This window comes from Mesoplodon densirostris, chromosome 6 (assembly GCF_025265405.1).
Source record: "Mesoplodon densirostris isolate mMesDen1 chromosome 6, mMesDen1 primary haplotype, whole genome shotgun sequence".
In the NCBI taxonomy this organism is placed as follows: Eukaryota; Metazoa; Chordata; class Mammalia; order Artiodactyla; family Ziphiidae; genus Mesoplodon; species Mesoplodon densirostris.
Window position 1 is genome coordinate 86,471,254 of NC_082666.1, and position 19,133 is coordinate 86,490,386.

Consider the following 19,133-nt stretch of genomic DNA (forward strand, 5'->3'; position numbering starts at 1 on the left):
CATAAAGGAAAGAAGAGCTACCAGATAGGGAGAGAGTCTTAATGCCATCATCAGCGGCCCTGGATTCAGTATCATTAGCCAAGAGATTCCCTCTTTTTGTTGAAGCTAGTTCAGGTTAGGTTAGGTCCATTTACAACCTGAGAAATCCCATGACAAAATCTTTGGGTCATTTAAAGTGTTCAAACTGGGACTTCCCTGGTGGTGCAGTGGTTAAGAATCCGCCTGCCAATACAGGGGACACGGGTTCGATCCCTGGTCTGGGAAGATCCCACATGGCACGGAGCAACTAAGCCCGTGCGCCATAACTACTGAGCCTGCACTCTAGACCCTGCGAGCCACAACTACTGAAGCCTGCACATCTAGAGCCCATGCTCCGCAACAAGAGAAGCCACCACAATGAGAAGCCTGCGCACCACAACGAAGAGTAGCCCCCGCTCGCCGCAACTAGAGAAAGCCTGCACGCTGCAACGAAGACCCAATGCAGCCAAAAATAAATTTTTTTAAAGTTAACTTTTTAAAATGCTGTGAATTCAGAACACAGAGATAAAAAAAAAATTTTAAGTGTTCTAATTGCACAACTGTGTGAAGAAGGTATCAGTGATAACAAATGCATTCAGAAATATAGAGGAAATTATAAAGTAAACTTTCCTTAGAATAGTGTTCTTCAGAGCTCTTGGACACTTTTCATTGTTTTTATTCCTTGAAGATACTAACAAGCTTTAGTTCTTTGGAAATAAGTCCCTACTTTTTAACAGACTGTCCCACTTAATTCAGCTATATATTCTTTTGCCCTGAATCATTAAAGCGAGAAAAGGAGTGGAAAAAGGGGAAAGGACATGGCACCATATTTTTAGCAGCTTTATAAATGTATATATTAGATTTATTCAATTAATAGTTGTCTTTAACAGGTTGGACAATTTTGTCATTAACTCGAGGTTTCATTCATTTACAATATCATGCCATCATTAAATATTCTTTAAGAGGATTTCAGTTGAGTAGGAATATTTGAAATGAGGCATGATAAATCTTTTCTCTTTAATGAATTTATTCTTTTTTGAGGGATTAATTAAAATCAGTTGTAAAGGAGGGATACGCAGTAAATGAGTAGTGTCCGGGTAAAGGTTAAAGAATAACTGCCGTTAAATGAAGTACATTATGAAGGCAACTTGTTAACGAAGAATTTTCCAATTTACATGAACCAACAAGAAATTCATTAATCAAAGAAATTATACTCTTCTGAGATTGTGTTTCTTTCCCTCCGTCTTTTCTTTCTTCCTTTCCTCCTTCCATCCCTCCTTTTAAATAAAGGAAATTGGCTTCATTCCTGTTCTGAAACAAACTTACACTTTTGCTGAGAACTTGGACACTCTGAGATACAAAATTGTCATAAATTAGCTTGCTTAAATCCAGAGGCTTCATTCTTAGAAAGGCATAGTAAAGATGGTATAGGAAAAAAGAAGAGGCAGGAATGGTGAGAGAGCTGAATTTTCAAACTAGGGGAAACATCCTTTCAAATTTAATTCACAAACTGGGAATGGAAATGTCATTGCCTCACTCAGAGGGTTAATCACTTTCTAATTTGAACTGGCAAATTTTATAATGACACTGTGAAATTAGCAGCATTTTATTGTGTTAATTATCTACAGGACACTATATCATTACTTCTAATAAATGTAAATGAGACTGTGTCTGCTAGGACAGTACACAGACAAGGTGAATTTTTATTGGCTATTTACGGGATTCCGGTACAGTCTTTCTTCTTTTTTTAATCTCTTATAAAATACTTTCAAACAGTGTTGGCTTACCATGCCAATTTCCCTCTGTTTTATTTAATATAATATTTTAAAGGTCATTAAAGTTACCTTAGCTCACTGGAAATCATTTTTACTCAAAGCATGGTGATTATTAAAAACCATGCTAAGTGTGAGCCCAATCAACCAAGACTGGGAACCACAGTCCTGCTATAAGAATAATAAAAAAATTCAGCCATTCCTTTTAAAAGTATTTAAAAAACATGTTGCCCATCCACCCACTTCATTCAGCTAGGTAGCTACAGGTACAATTCTGCAATGCAATGAACTAGCAAAATGTTGAGGTCAGTGGTAAAAAGGAAATAAAGTTGTATTTTTTTCTAAATTATTCAATAAACATGAAAGTTAAGAAATACACAGTGCTGTGCTAATCAGAGTTGATAAATACTATTGGAGACTTCCTCTAAGTCACCGCAAAAGACTGCAGAGGGTGTGAAGAAAAATAAAAGGCAGTTCTCAGCCTTAAAAAGTAACAAACTAAGAGAAAGAATGTTAACAAATATAGAAGTAAGTGATAAAAGAAAAAAATATGCAAAACATATAAAAATATATCACAAATAAGAAGATATTAAGATTAACAGGCAAGGGGTGTTGGTCACATGCTAATTATAGATATCAGAGAAGAAGGAGATGTCATTTAAGATGAGCCTTGGACAGAAAAAGTAGATTTTGATAGCCCGAGATAGGGAGAGGGCAGAGTGATAATGAGTGATAATTATTTTAAATAATAGCTACCAGTTGAACAACTACTATGTGCCAACACACTCTATACATTAACATTCATTATCCTAAGGGCCTTGCAATGTAAATATGATTCCTGTTTTATAGATGATGAAATTGGTAAAAAAAGATAGTAAATAATATACCCGAGGTCACAGAGACAATAAGCAGAAGAGTCAAAATTCTAACTTGTTTCTGTTTAATGTAAAATGCTGCACTGTTTTCAATATAGGATGCTGCATCTAAAAGCAAAATTTGTCATTAGGCATTTCCACAGTGGGTAACCAATGAGTGTGGTACCATAGTTCTCCGAACAAATCATAAGCAAACCTCTCTCTCTCTCTCTCTCTCTCTCTCAATCTCTTTCTCCCTCTCCCTCTCCCTCCCCTCCCCATACCGCTCATCAATTTCCCATGTTTATAAATAGGAAGAAAAGTAGGTTTAAGGTAAAGATTATATCAGATAATTAATATGAGCACTTAGCATTCATTAGAAGTCATAGTTATTATTGTTGTTCCTTATTATGCTGTTGTAAATAATGTCAGTGTTCCTGTCTCTTGAAGAATTTGTTTCCTTTCTCATTTCAGTTAGTTGCCTACCTTTTGATCATTCCTCTTTTTCTGTCATTTTGTACATAGGGTGAGGATCAAAAATAAATGATAGATCTGAACGAGGCTGCTATATGCTGGTTAACTTTTGCAAACTTAAATGAGAGAAGAAATTTGAAACTCACAGCTGAAATTTACCATTAATGTGCTTAAACAAGCAAGAAATAAGTAGCCAGTGCCCACAGTGTTCATTGCCATTCTAGATGACTGGCTATGCAGAGAAAACAGAACGTGGCCCCTGCCATCAAGGAAATAACTATTTAGTTGGTGAGATAAGACAAGCATGTGAACAATAATGAGTGATAATAGAAACTGGATTATAATTAATGCCTTAACTATAAAACATAAACCATGAATATTATAGGAAGACAGAAGAGGGTGGACTGCAAAGGAAAGGCCCTTAATGGGGGTGGGACATGAATTACACCTTGTATGATGAAAATAAGGTTGCACAGGGCTTCCCTGGTGGCGCAGTGGTTGAGAGTCCGCCTGCCGATGCAGGGGACACGGGTTCGTGCCCCGGTTTGGGAAGATCCCACATGCCGCGGAGCGGCTGGGTCCGTGCGCCATGGCCGCTGAGCCTGCGCATCCGGAGCCTGTGCTCTGCAACGGGAGAGGCCACAGCAGTGAGAAGCCCGCGTACCACAAAAAAAAAATAAAATAAAAAAAAATAAGGTTGCACAAATGGCACAGAGTCTCATGTGGATTATGTTTGCCCAAGCTTTATTACCATGGTAATCTATCTCTGTTGTGAAATTATCAGAATAAATTACCTCTTACTTCAGAACTGAGATATACTGAGAATTGGGGAAGGAGTTTTGACTCCAGGTAAATAAACATGACTGAGATCACTGCAGAAATGCAAGTGTTGTTGGTTATAAGACGCAATGATTCTATAGCTAGCAAAGTTGCTTTTTAGTTGTGAGAAAGATTATATAATGAAAATTCTACTAATGTTAAATTGGGTTCAGTAGCTCAAGTTTTACAAATCCCCTTTCATTAAAATTAAACAGTGGGTATGAGTGAGTAGGAGGAAACAAAAGCATTAAAATTTTCTACTCATTTTTAGAGAGAAGTAATTTGCTTCCTCCTTTATTTCATTTGTTCATTCCTTGATTGGAACAGGACATTGGAAAACTGAGTTATCTACTAAAGCATCATTTTTAAAAAGACAAGTAGTTGTAGGATATAAAACAAAATGACTATTTTCCAATTTACCAGATGAAAATAACTTAGGAAAGCAAATTATTTAATTGATAAGTTTATTTGCAATTAAACAAACAGTTTAATTGACAAATATAAAAAAGCTTAAAGGTCTCTATTTAAGGACAAAGGCTCTTAGATTGGGTCAAAATATTCAACTACATACAATCTATAAGAGACACACATAAAACAAAGTGATTCAGAAATGTTATAACAATGGCCAGGCAAATGCAAACAAAAGGGAAGCATGAGTGATGACATTTATTTAAAGCAAAATAGAACCCAAGGCAAAAGGCATTGATGAGTAGAGTCATATTATGTTGATAAAAAGTAAAATCCACAATGAAGATGTATCATAGATTTGTATGTGACTAATTACATATAATCACAATATATGAAAAAATTGTTTTAAAATATTTTTTTAAATTGCCAGTTCAGCTAAACAGATGACTGCTTGCCTCAATAATTCTGTAAGAGTAATGTTATTACATCATTCCAATGAAATATTTTTTAAATAAAAATATCAGTTTACAAAAGAATTAATTCACTGTATGGCAGAGACTGATGAATGATTCAGCACACTCCTTTTCTTTCTTCCTGGAAAGAAAAGGATAAACTATACTTCCCAGCCTCCCCTGCACTTGGATGGGGACTTGTAGATTGAGTTCTAGCCAATGGAATGTAAATGGAAGAAATCCATGCCACCTCTAGGCCTGTCCCTTAAACCTTCCACATGCAATCACTCATGCTCTTTGTTCTTCTTTGGGAACATAGACACCTTGGAAACTGCTAGGAAGATTGCAGAGCCACAAGATGGAAGTAGTCTGGGCCTCTCATCTTGCGGATCATGAACACCTATTTTAGACATTATACAAATGAGACCTAAATATCTATGGTGTTTAAGTCATTTTACCCTTTTCAGCTGGGTTTTACAGCAGCTTGCATTACCTAATTGATATAAATAAAGACCATAATCTGTGTGCATGTGTGCGTGCATGTGTGAGAGAGAGAGAATATTAGTATATGGTTATCTGTATTTTCATACATATAATCTTTGTCACAGTTGTTTGCTTCCATGACCATATGGATATATTTTTAATTTCATGCAAATAAAAGTTGTGTTTATCTTTGGGTGATGGGATTAAAGATGAATTCTGTTTAGATATTTATTCTTATTTTCCAGATTTTTTATAAGGAACTTGCATAATTTTATTATAAGAAAATATTAAGCTTATTAAATTTTTAAACAAGAGAAAAAGTAATCTCCTTCCTCAAAGATCTTATAAGGGCAGAGACAGGCTTCTTGCACATTAATGACTTGTGAGTAAATGTACATGTCTTAAGAGCTTTTAAGAGCTTACTAATCACAGAAAGGACTAGTCATTCTTTCATTTACTCATCAAACATTTACTGAACACCAATTATTTGTCCAGTGCTAGGCCAGGCACAAGAGATACGATGACACAGTAGATATGCTTTTACCTTCACAGAGAAAGCAAAGTTTCTACACTCTGCACAGTCTATTATGAGAGATGGTTATATAAACAAATAATAGTACAGTGAGATGAGTACAATAGTGGAGGCTAGTGATAGCCCAGATAAAAGAATAATTAACTCTGTTTTAGTAGTCAGGGGGATTCTCATGAGAGGAGACAGTTGAGCTTGATTTTGAAGAATACATGTGTTTGCCAAGTGGGCAAGCAGGGAGAACATTCTAGAAAAGATACTAACACATGCAAAAAGCATGACATGTTTGCAGACACCATGAAAATAGCTTAGAATGACAGACATGCAGCTCCATGGAGGGAGGACGTAGGGGAATATGAAGCACGAGGTGGAGTTAGTGGGGACAGATCATGAAGGCTTCAAATGACCAGACTGTTGTTTCTGTCGGATTTTAGGTAGAAGGAAACTGTGATCAGACTGGTATGGTGGAAAGATGTCTTCATCAGAGTGAGGAATGGTTGGAAGAGGGCAGGCTGGAGGAGGGGCTAATTCAAGGTGGATCATGTCTTGGGTCCCATCCAGAGCAAGAGCTGGATGAGTGGAGAGGAGGGGTCATTCATCCCTCTGAGCATCTCCCAAAGCATCCATCGTAGCACAACTACCATATGGCTCTGCCTGACTTGATGGTGTTGTGTCACCAGCCCCGTGCCTTGGGCAGCCAAACAGACTCATTAGCACACAGCACATACCGACATTTATTCCTTTCTCTGTTGCTACCTACATAGAGAACACCTGCCAAGTCGGGATGACCCGCAAGTGACTGAAGCTGACCTTGAGTTCCTTTTCCTGAAACTAAAATTTGAGACAGTCTTAGATACATCTAGCACACATGGCACATATTTTACAAAATTTTAACACATTTTTGAGGACAATTAAACATTAGCTTGTGGCAGCTGTGTGCTTTGAGTGCCCATTACTGATGTGCAGAATTATCACCGGGTCTTCTCCCCACCCACCAAAGCCAGTGCTGTAAAGACTTGCCATCTTGCTTCTTTCCCTCTCACCATTCAAAAAATTGCAGGGCAAATCCCTTCTTCCACTTCACAGCCCTCCTAAATCCCTTACATACAGATTTGAGGGGTAACAAATTAGTAGTGAGCAATAAAGGTGCATTTTGTTATTACAGGATAGTAACTGTTCGCAGATATCATAGTCTTGGCTTGCATTGTGTATTCTCATAAAGTCAAGTATGTGGGAGGCAGGGTTAAAGCTCTTCCAAGTCAGAAGAGGTATTGGTTTCCTAGGTCGGCTATAACAAATTACCACCAGTTCAGTGGCTTCAACCAGAAATGTATTCCTTCACAGTTCTGGAAGCCAAGGCCCAAAATCAAGGTGCTGGAAGAGCAGCATACCCCTTGGAGGCTCGGGGGGTGGGGGGCGGATTCTTTCCATGCCTCCTAGCTTCTGGTGGCTGCCGGCAACGCTTGGTGTTCCTTGGCTTGTGGCTTCATCCCTCCAATCTCTGCCTCTGTCTTCACATTACCTTCTTCTCCCTGTGGGTCTCTTACAAGGACACTTGTCATTGGATTTAGGGCCCACCCAGGAAATCCAAGATGATCTCATCTGAATATTCTTAATTACATCTGCAAAGACCCTTTTTCCAAATAAGGTCACATTCACAAGTTTGGAGAGTAGGGTATAGACATTTCTCAAGGGGACCACCATTCAACTCACCACAGAAGTCAAAGAGTTAGAGCCTCAGAGCCAGAAACAATGTGCAAATCCATGACTGGTTAGAGGACTTATAAACTCTTTGAGGGCAGGTATTAAACGCTTTATGCGGCATGTAGTAACCAGGACCTTGCAGATCACATAGTAGAGGCTCATCAAAGCCAAGGCTGAAAGCTTTGTCTTGGGATCCAACAGTATTAGAGACTGGATTCATTGAAGGAGATGGTGCAGATAAACATCCCAACTCCTGATCCTTCTGAGAATTTCATTCCAGTGCATTTATCTTCTCTCAAAAGCAGTTCTGCACATCTTAGCGGGCAGTTTTATGTGAATTCAAGAAAATGCCTTCCACAACCCTCAGATTATGTTATGTAGAAAAACACCCTGTTCCATATTGTTCTTTGCTCACATTTGTCTTGTGAAATGTGATTACCTCATCCTAGGGTCACTACCCTGCTGATGTGAAGGTTTCAAACATTGCAGGCACCTAAAAGAAACCTTTTCTTGAAAACTGGTTCCAGTAGAAATGTACAACTTGATGCAAGGGCCTCTGTTTCCCTCCCTCTCTCCCTCTCTCCCCCTCTCCCTCTCCCTCCCTCCCTCCCTCCCTCTCTCTCTCTCTCTCTCTCTCTCTCTCTCTCTCTCTCTCTCTCTCTCTCACACACACACACACACACACACACACACTTCTCTCTGTTAATAACACTCCTGGCTGATTTATTGATTGCCTGTAACACTGCTGGCTTTTCTTGAAGCACTTGTGATCTTCCCAGTTGTAAGTGCCACCCCCAGTGGAAAGTTGCCCCAAACTGGGATGTTTTTATTGCTGTTTGACTTCCTCAAGTTGACTGGTCAGGTCTGAACCTTCTCAGCTTCCCCAGAATAAGCTCCTTAAGCCTTTTCCCTCCAAAGCATCTGTAAACAGTTGAAGGTCATGATTGTTCACTCTGCAAGATCGATATGCCATTAAATTGTGACAAAAAGGACTGCCAGCCCATTAAGGGCTCCCTCATACCCTCAGTAATCCTGATAAAGTGATGAGCTGTTTTAACCTCTCTGGCTCCCATTGCGAACTACGTAGCAAACTCCTAACTGCTGAGATAACCCCTTTCGCAAAGTCAGGACGACCCACAAATGACTGACACTGGTTTTGAGCTCCTTCTCCTGTACGTTTTTTTCCGGCTATTGTAGTCACTTTTTAATTTAATCTTCTGGGTTTTCTTTTAACCACAGAGTCTAAAGTCTAGTGTTATTCTCAAAACTATTTTGTTCTGGGATGAACCCTCCCCCAACAGCCTCATCGTGTACATGAATAGGCCCATTGTCTACTGGTTGAGAGACAAAAGTAGAAGTATCCATGGGGACTGAAAATGACACAGGGCTAGTTCACCTCAAACACATGGGATTTCCCTAAATTGATTCAGTCTTAGACATGTGGTGAGTTCACAGTAGTTAAATCTGTTGAATTTCTGCCTATTCTATTTTCTTAGCAATAAAAGGTGAGGAGAGAGGCAGAAGGTTTTAATAAAATGGAAGAAAGGCAACTTTTGTGAACTGAAAATATTTTTAATGGATCTAAGCATCCTCAAAACTATTTTAAAACTAAATCTAGACCAATCTAGTCTTGCTCAACGTTATATGGTGAGCTCATTTATTATTTGAAGAATGTTGCTTTCACTCAGCTAATGCTAAAATCAACGGCTACTATGAACTGATGTCCAGTGTGTTTGAAAAATCCATGACTGTTTAGCCAGATAAAGTTGATCTCACCCTCTTCAAAATGTTGAAGTTATCCAATATCCAAAATATATTTTTACATTTTTGTTTCCAGTTTCCAAATTCTTCACCAGCCCTGTTGGCTTGTGTAAGCTAATGTAATCGTAACTCAGGGTTTATATTTTATATCTGGTGTGTACATGCACAACTTGCATACCCACATACACATAAAGCTCTTTTCTGAACTATTCTAAAACAAAATACATCATCTGGGTGGCAAAATCGTGTTTGAAAAGTTATATCTCCAGCGTCTCACTTCATTCATATTTTTTTGTCTTACGCTCTTTAGAAGATTACCAAATCTAGAAAAATCTGAAGGTCATTACACCAAATGTGCTTAGTAAAATGCACCTTGATTGAAGTTCCTGAGGCTTTGTTGCAGGTTCATCAGCTCATTGAACACAGGACTTTCTGGGCACAAATACCTGTTCATTTATTCCACTTTCTATTTTGCTGATTTGCAAGCATGAATTTTCAGGGAAACCTTCACCTCAATTCAGGTCTGGCCCTTAATAGCTTATTATGTCAACAAAACATACCTTCAGATGAAAAACCAAACACTTGAAACCAGCAGGAGTTGCAGGTAGTAAAGAGAAAGAAAACAGGCTTAATATCTGCTGAGACCATTAACTCTCATCTGCACATCTTTCTTCAGCATATCAATGGAATAATCTAAGAGGACACAAGAATAAGAACAAAGCTTCAGGTCATTCACTGATCCACCAGCAAAGCTCGATAAGTGGTATATTAGCTTAAAATCTCTTACATGCTGCTTAGACATCATTGCATAGGTTCTGAAAAGAAGCAAACAGACCCTTATTAAATGGTACCAGACACGAGAGGTATTTTTTTCTGCTCTGTCTTGTTTGTACCCCCATATTAATCCTGAATTTAGATTTTATGGCTTTGAATTTGCTCTGCACATCCTGTGACATAAGTTAAATGGATAATGATGACTTAATGAAATAGATGTCTCATCCCTCCTGTAAAGCTTAATCATGCCAAGCCCCATTTATAGATTTCTAGCTTATGTTACTCATTAACATATTAAATATGTATTGTGTGCCTACTAGGTGTCCTACAGTGTGCTAAATTTCTGGGGACACAATAATGAGCAATATCAAGCAGCTTCTATGCTTCTTGGATAAGTGTTTCCGTCATTAAGAGCTTCCATTATATTATAGCAGAGAAATTAGAGCAATAAGACTTGCAGTAGTATTGTCTTTTCCAGCAACTTTAATCCTTTGTACTGGATATTTGCATTCTGACTCAAATGGGTGACCGCTGATAAAAGAATAAGGGTGGCTCCCTATTACAAAACAGAACAGACAGAGGTCCCTGAAACCACTCTGTAGAGCACCTCACTGGCCGACAGTAAACTTTTTCTCTTTCTCCCGCTTACCTTGAGTCTGATTTCTCCATCAGCCAGTGAGCTACCTACGCTTTGGCCCAAACCACAGCTGATGTATATCAGCTGCACTTCGTGCATTTCATAGGAAGGCCGGTTGCCAAACACATGTTAAGAAGCAAATTTATCTATCATGCTCACTTGCAAGGTGTCACAGAGTCCTGGCCCATTCATTCAGAGAATGATTCCAAGTAACAGACATCCTTTAGCAGAAAAACACTTACTCTTTGAATCAGTCACCCCACATTCAGATGAATTACCTGCAGATAAAGTTTACTACAAAATTTACCATAAAATTTACTACTATTAGAAGGAAAGATGGGAGAAAGGAAGGGAGGAAAATGTGGACAGAACAGAGAAAAGGTCTTGGCACAGATAGAGCCAGCATAGCCACTAAATCATTCCAGGGAATGCAGTGGTGCAGATTATTTATCTTACCATGCTCTCCCCTCCAGTGTTTGGAATGGAAAAACTTGAAAATTAAAAACTCTGTATTTACATTCTCCTTGGGAGGTATGGAGGATTTTAATAAATCTGTTTGGCTGACTCCAGGAAATCTGCCTCTTTAAGTTGCATCACACCCAGCTGTTTGCATTAAAGTTCATCCAATTTGATTTTCATTTGTCAAGCTGATGCCTTTGATGTCAAAATTCCTCTCTCCGTTGCATTTAGCCCTTAAGGGTTTCCAGCTGCCATTGGCTCTGTAGTTGCGTTGAGGTCTTCAGCCAGTCTTGGGTCATATTGTTCTGCTTTGCAGTTGTCTAAACTCTATCTAGGTGACCTCATTCAGCTTGATTACCTAACTTGAGACACTCATCCAAGATGTCTTGGGAGCTGCTGTTGCATTGTGCTCACCCTCTGGTAACCAGCTTCAGCTGTATCTACTTCTCAGGGAGAGTTCACATCTCATACCAACATCTTCTGTTCATTTGGACAAAGAATATGTTCGATTCCCTTTGGAATCACTGATTGCCACCTGATTTACAATGTCTCTCTTTCTCCTTCAGAACAGATGACCTCTTAGTGTTGAATGAGTCACAAATTGGTTTGGGGATCATAAGTAGACCACAGAGTGTTGAATCAACATTTAAAGAGCTCTTCAGTGTCACAGTATTCAGTTCTATTCCTTGGGATTCTTTATGAGAGAGATGTCTATTGTTATCTTTCGTTTATAGAGGAGAAAACCTGGAGGTTAGGTGGAGTGTCCAAAAGGTTTTTTTTTTTTTTCTTTTCTTAATAACTATCTAGGCCAAACTTTGCTTTGCAAACTTTTGGCCACACTAAACTCTATTTGTAAAATTCTGTGTGATTTGATCCACTACTCTTATCTGCCTATCTATCTTTCTCTCCATTTATCTAATCTGTCCCTTGTATATTTCCTCTCTAAAGGGAATACAAATTACCAACATTCTGATCTCTGTCCCATTAGTGAATTTTTCTATCACCAACTTGAAATGTGTCTAGTTGTTTATTTTCTCTGAGAATCAGTTACTTCATTTGTAAATAGGACTCTATACTTCCATTTTAGAGTTTTTATGTGGATTAATTGAAATAAGAAAAATATCATCACTCTGACTGGTGTGGTATGAGAAAGGATAGTTCTTTTCCTCTTTTTCTTAGTATGAAGGTGGCACTGGGCCAAAAAACTATTAGAAAAAATTAATAAAATTACTGATTCATCTGGCATAACCCTTTCCAAACTGAGAAATCATCTATTTGGAGAATCGAGTCTGATTCAGTGTGAATTTTCTTTAAAAAGTGACACCTTCCACCCCCAGATCCAGTGTATCAGTTTCCTATTGCTTCTATAGCAAAGTGTCACATATTTAGGGCTTAAAACAACACAGGTTTATTATCTTATAATTCTGGAGGTCAGAAGTCCAAAATGTGCTGACGGGGCTGCATTTCTCCTGGAGGCTCTGGGGGCGGGGGTATCTGCTTCCTTGTCTTTTCCAGTTTCCAGAGGCTGCCCACAGTCCTCGGCTCATGGCCTTGTAACTCCCACCTCTTTCCAGTTGTCACATCTCCTTCTCAGACTCTCCTGCCTCCCTTTTTTTTCTTGTAAGGACTCCTGTGATTACACTGTACCCATGGAGATAACACAGTATAATTTCCCCATGTCTAGATCCTTAAACTTTATTACAGCAAAGTCCCTTTTGCCACGTAAAGTAGCATACACAGGTTCTGGGGATTAGGACATGGACATCTTTGGGAGGCCATTATTCTCCCTACCCCAGCTAATAGTTTGATTTTGAAGTTTTCCTCTTTGAGTTGAAATCCATTTTTCATTCACTATTTCTATATCCTTTAATTACCTTATTGATATTTTCAGTTGAGCCTTATATTAAAATATGATTAAAGATAGGCTGTAATTCTGGAGGGAATTTTATCCTTGAGGGCGGTGCTTTTTAATGGGTACATTCTGCACCGTGGTACATTTTTTGAGGACAAGCAGGATACTGAGTTAATAAAGACACTGACATTCCATTTCTGGTCACGGTGCATCATCTATAAGGACCTTGGATTCTGGAAACATTGTTCAGCTAACTTTATCTGGAATGCATGAGCTTCCCTTTTTTTCGCAGCCCTGGGTATATAGGTTAACTACACTAATGGATTTTATCAACCTAAAACTGGTTTTCAAAAGTTGCTCTCTGGAACCTATGTGAAGGGAGTGTCTAATGGGTCTATCTGTGTGTATCTCATCATTTCCAATTAAATCTCACTCTACTGTAATTGGAGTTCCAGCTTATTGAAAAGATTACAGAAGCGTACCATTATCCTTAAAAGTTTGAAAACCATCAGCCTGCACTAAGTTTAACTCTAGCTTCATAAATTATTTTTAAGTAGTGTTAACATTACTCTTGATAAACTACTTTACAGGTATATTGGGATAGCACTCTGCCTTCCTGCTTTTCTTCCTTCCTCCAATTTCTTTATTTCTTTACTTCCTTCAACTTCTCTCCTTCCTTCCCTTCCTCCCCTTCTCTTTCTTTTCTTTAACTTCTTCACTTCTTTCTTTTTTTCCCCTTTCTTCCTCTCTCCCTTCTTTCTTTTTCTTTCTTTTCTTTCTTTGTAATAGGACAGGATATAGGAAATGATAACATCTAGCTTTCTCCTATACACACATATGATGGTAGATTCTGATTACTTGTTCTCCACCTTTAAATGCTGGTGTGCACAAAAGTCTAAAAACATCTATGAAGTCAAGGGGCTGATTTTTTGGCAGCCACACCAGAACTCAAGCAGTAAAGTGATTATTTTTCTTCAAAGTAGCCACATACAACAGTAAGTGTTTATTTAGTGAGTGCTTCCATTACTCAAAATATTTTGAAACTACTCTTTTGAACCTGCCTTCTGTGACAGTTTCAGAGTGTCTCACTACATTTTAACCACCCTCTATTTGTCTCAAAATGCATTCCTTGGATTAATCATCTACCTTATGTGCCAGACTTAAGTCCAATACCTTTTGCTTATTTTCAACTGACAATTCCAAGGATGAATGTTTACCAGCACAAAAGACAATCAAAAGAATGCATCCACTTAAAGATCAAAAGTCTTTAATCTTTTATCCAGTGGTTTATAATAGCTGGAATATTGAACAAAAATCTAGGTATGCTGCCCAATGCAATATGATAGCTAAAATTAAGAAATTAAGTTTATAGGAAAATACACATAATAAAACTTTAAATGCAAAATCATTCATACAGCATTACATGACACACACAAAAACATACCCCTACATACATTTATATAAAAGGAATTACTTTACAGTGTTTAGGATGGTTACCTCTGAGTGATCAAATTATGGGTGGTTTTAATTTTCTTCTTCTTTCTCTAATTTCCAGAGTATATACAATTACTTTTGTAATCAAAGAGGAAAAATACTAATTTGAGCTCTTAAAGATAATTCTAAATGCAAATTTTAAAAATGCTGTGAGTAATGACACCATCACTAGAATAAATGCATAACCTTCAAGGGTTCACAAGTATTTGAATGTGTTTGGGTTATTTTTGTTTAGAAATAGTCATATTGATTTAAGGCAGATTGTACAAATATATAATACATATTTGTAAATGCACTACTGACTTTTCCCTGTTACAACTGAAACAAATCGGAGGCATAGGTGATGACTTTAAAATCACATCTGTTGAGCCATGGTCTGAGTGTCATAGAGCATTCGATCCAATAGGTGCCTAACTAATATGGTCAGGAGCTCTAGCTTCTGGAGCCAGCTGTATTATACTCTGAAGGGCAAGCACTTACATTAGCTGGGCCCACTATAAAATAAGCTTAAGGTCTCTTCCATCTCTAAAATTCAGTGAATCCTTTTAGTCACTGATTTGGTAGTAATTACTAGATAGTTGACTGTTCCATTAGTAATGCTACCCACAGCAAACAAAATTCATTGGAGGCAACAAAAAAAGGATTTGATGGATTGTCTCTTAAATCATACTGGAATTTCCCCAGATTAGTTTGGCAGTGGGTGTAGGACCTCAGAAACGATGAAGTTTAATCATGCCATCTCTTAAAGCTAAGCGACTGCATTTTCACCTTTTCCAAAAACAAAGGTGGCCCTGGTTTTTAATCTAAGTAAAATTCTCTTCGAAGTCTCCTACTTGAATGTTTCTAGACCTAATGCTACTCTGTATGACTTGAGGATTCTGGAAAATATACACTGCCAGAAAAGTAATATGCAGTGAATTTTAAGTAATCACATTACTTAATTCACTGTAATTCACATTACAGTGAATTTTAAGTAATCAGTTTTCTGACTACTGCTCTTCCAGCTTTCATTTCTATATTATTCAGAGTAATGCTAGATGCTATTATAAATAATCACAAATTTTATATGGACACACAATACACACTTTTTTGTTTTGTTTTGTTCCTGTTCTCCTCACAGTCTGACAAGTAGCTTTCTTCCTCATTCTGACTCAGGGCTCTAGGATCTCTATCTGTGGCTATGCTGAGCCTTAATACCTTGAAGTTCTTGACTTCCAGCTGGCAGAGGAAAAGGGCTGATGGAGAGGTCCCACCCACTTCATAAAAGGAAGAGTAAGAGTGAAACACACAACACTCCCCACATTGATTGGCAGGAATTAGTCACATGGCCATGTGGATGTGAGGGGTGCTGGGAAATGTAGTTCCTGCTTGAGCAGCTGCTTCCCAGTGATAACTCCCCACTATGGAAGGGGGATCATAAATTTTAGTATAGAACCCCACATCTCTGCTCCATTTCCTTGGCCTTCCTGTTGAAAAAGTTATTTTAAAATATATAATATAAATAAATATATGAGAAATTTACCAAGATATAGCATTTATTCCTACATGCACTGATTTTCTCATTCAGTAAAGTTTATCTGATAGTCTGTCATGTGTATGGCCCTATGTATTCTAACATTGGGGCTACAATCATGAAAAAGACAATTCTGGTACTTCTACCCTCAAGAGCTAACTGTCTTGTTATACTTATAGATAATAAATAAGTAGCCAGGCAAATAATCACATCTTAAGGAAACAAACAGGGCACTATGATACAGGTGGCTGGTGAGAGGCCTGCTTTGATTGGATAATCAGAGAAATACTCTCTGACAGTAGACATTTGATCCTAGACACAAAGTATGAGAAGGAGCTAACTCTACAATTAGCACAGCAGGAAGAACAATACATACAAAGGCCTTTAGGTGGAAAAGAGTTTGAAGGGCTTGTATGTTTTTTTCTAAAGATTAGATTTATGTCTTTAAAATAATTAGATTTGTCACCTTGCAGATTGAAATGGAAATATTCCAAGGTATTTGGGCAATATGTCGACCAAATGATCAAACTTCACATCACCTGCAGTAGAATAAATTAGCAGTCTATGTCTGTGCCATGAGGTACTGAAGGCACACCATCACCTCCATAGTGTTCTTACACAAATAAACATGAAAAGTTTTAACCTGAAACTAATCATGAGAAAATAATCAGTTAGCTCCAATTTGCAAGATACTCAGCAACACCGTAGACCTGGACTCTTCAAATTGAGAGTAAAGAGTTAAGACAGATAAATGCAATGCATGATCTTAGATGAAATCTTGGATGAGACATACACATGGATGCCAACAGCAAAAGAAAACAACAGCTATGAAGGACTTTACTGAGACAGTTGTGAAAGTGTGACTACGATTATATATTAGATAATAGTATTGTATCAGTGTTAAATTTCCTGAGTGTGATAAAGGTATTATGGCTACATAGGCTGCCCTTACATTAGGAAATATATGATGAAGAGTTCAGGGATAAAATGTGAACCTAGGTGACAGGTATATGGATGTTTGTTGTGTTTTTCTCACAAACTTTCTTTGTTTTTCAAAATTAAAAGTTGGGGAATAATTAGATTCCTGTTTTTAAAGAATTACTCAAGGTGCCCTGTGGAGAAGAAATTGAGGAGGGGGTGAGTGGGAATGCAAAAACCAGTCAGAGGGTTATCTCAATCGTCCGGGAGAGAAATGCTGATGTTTTACCTTGGTTATTGCAGTGGGCATTAAGGGTAAAGTTGGAGGTGGAATAGATGCATTTAAATACATTTGGGAAGTAGAACCAACAGCTTTTTCCTAGATTGAATGTGAGAAAATTAAAGTGAAAAGAATAAAATAATGATGGGAGTGATGTAATACACAAAACACATGCTGGGGTGAATCTCAAATTTCACTGAGATATTTAACTGCTGAAACTAAGAGAAAAGCATGATTCACATACACGAGATTCACAATATCCAAAGGATACAATATAACAGCTGTGTCAGAAGAAGCGTGACAGTTCTTAGTACTGAGAGAGGCAAAGTTTTTCCTCTGGGTTCTCATAACAAGGGTGGCCGTGGTGTAAATATCATTCCTTCTTACATCCATACACTTCCAGTGACCACAGGAACAATCGTTTAAATGACACAACTGGGCTTTGGCAAGTAGCCATATTATCAGCAACAGGCATCTTCAAAATTCCTGCAGAAAGAAAACCTGCTGTGCCTGAAACTCTAAGCTTAATGCAATTCGAAGAGAATAAGCAGTTTTGTTCAGTTCAGGCCAACGTGTTACTTGGTATTTTATGCCAGAGCTGTTATTGCAATCACATGGAGGAGAAGATTCAATGTGAATGGTAAATTATAAGAAATGCCCACACTTCCTATTTCCTACATCTATTTTAGTTGGTGGCAATTACGATTTACTACGCAACACTCAAAATACAAATGGTGCTATGTTAAAGGAGATGGAAGAGACAGATTTGCAACCTCAAAGCGTGACTTCAAAATATTGGTGCCGGAAAGATTTCCAGTTCCGGAAGGCGGTAGAGACACAGCACGCGGGGCCTCCACAGGTGAGGGTGACGGTGAGAGAGAAGAGCTCGGAACCCACTGGATGTGGAAGTGAAGCTGTGCAAGCAGGTGGGAGACGCCAGAGTGGGCAGATGGAGGAGGCCTTCGGTGCCAATCACACGAGAGGATGGCACAGACAGTGAGCAGAGAGTGAGGAAATACTGCTAAGCAGGGAAACTGAGAGCATAAGGACGGGAGGAGAAAATCCAGAAGGAAAGCCAAGAACTTGAGCAGAATGAAGAAGCAGGGTTATGTGAGGAGAATGCGTGGGCATCCTCCATGCACCCCCAGCCCGGCTCCAGGCTCCTCTGCCCTGATCTTGGCCAGGAGGCTGGATTCTGAGGACTGCCCTGCATGGCACTCCTGTGCCCTCTGCAGCCAGTTGGTTTCATCTGATGGGAGCCACTTTGAGGAAGTCAGAGGACCAGCAGAAGGAGAGGTTTGTTTCTTCCCTGACTCCTGCCTACCTGGTCTCAATACTCTCTCCATCCCCACTAACAGCTACAGCTGTCACCGGCTCCCACTGTTCTTACCCTCCAGAATGTGCTTGGTCACGACATCCCACCTGTGCTAGCCCAGAGGGAGGGCATCATCCCTCATATTTTGCCCTCAACTCATGCTCACACCTTTGTAAGTAGTCACTTGATTAACGCTCAGGAAAATGCCATCTAGTTTTGCCTGGGATCCTGACTCACATGGGGATGTTGCAAGTACCCACGTCCAGCTTCAGGGAGATTGATTAAGGACATAATGGGAACCACACTGAGTTACATGGCGAACAGTCTGGCTCTGAAGTAGGACACGTAAATGATGTCTCCACATTACTAAAACAAGAAGATGATGGATTCGTTAATCTTTCCGCGCTTGCATCATTCTTCGGCCCTTATGGCACTCATATTCTTTCTAACCAGTGTCTCTTGTGTTCCTGTCTTGAACCTAATCCCTGTCCACATTTAGGTCTTTATATCTGGATGCATAAGAACCTAGAGCTCTAAGACAATTCAGAACAATAAGGAAATTAGCTTGAGAAGACTTCCTTTCAGGATAGTTGCCTTTATCTGGGTGAGCATCACAA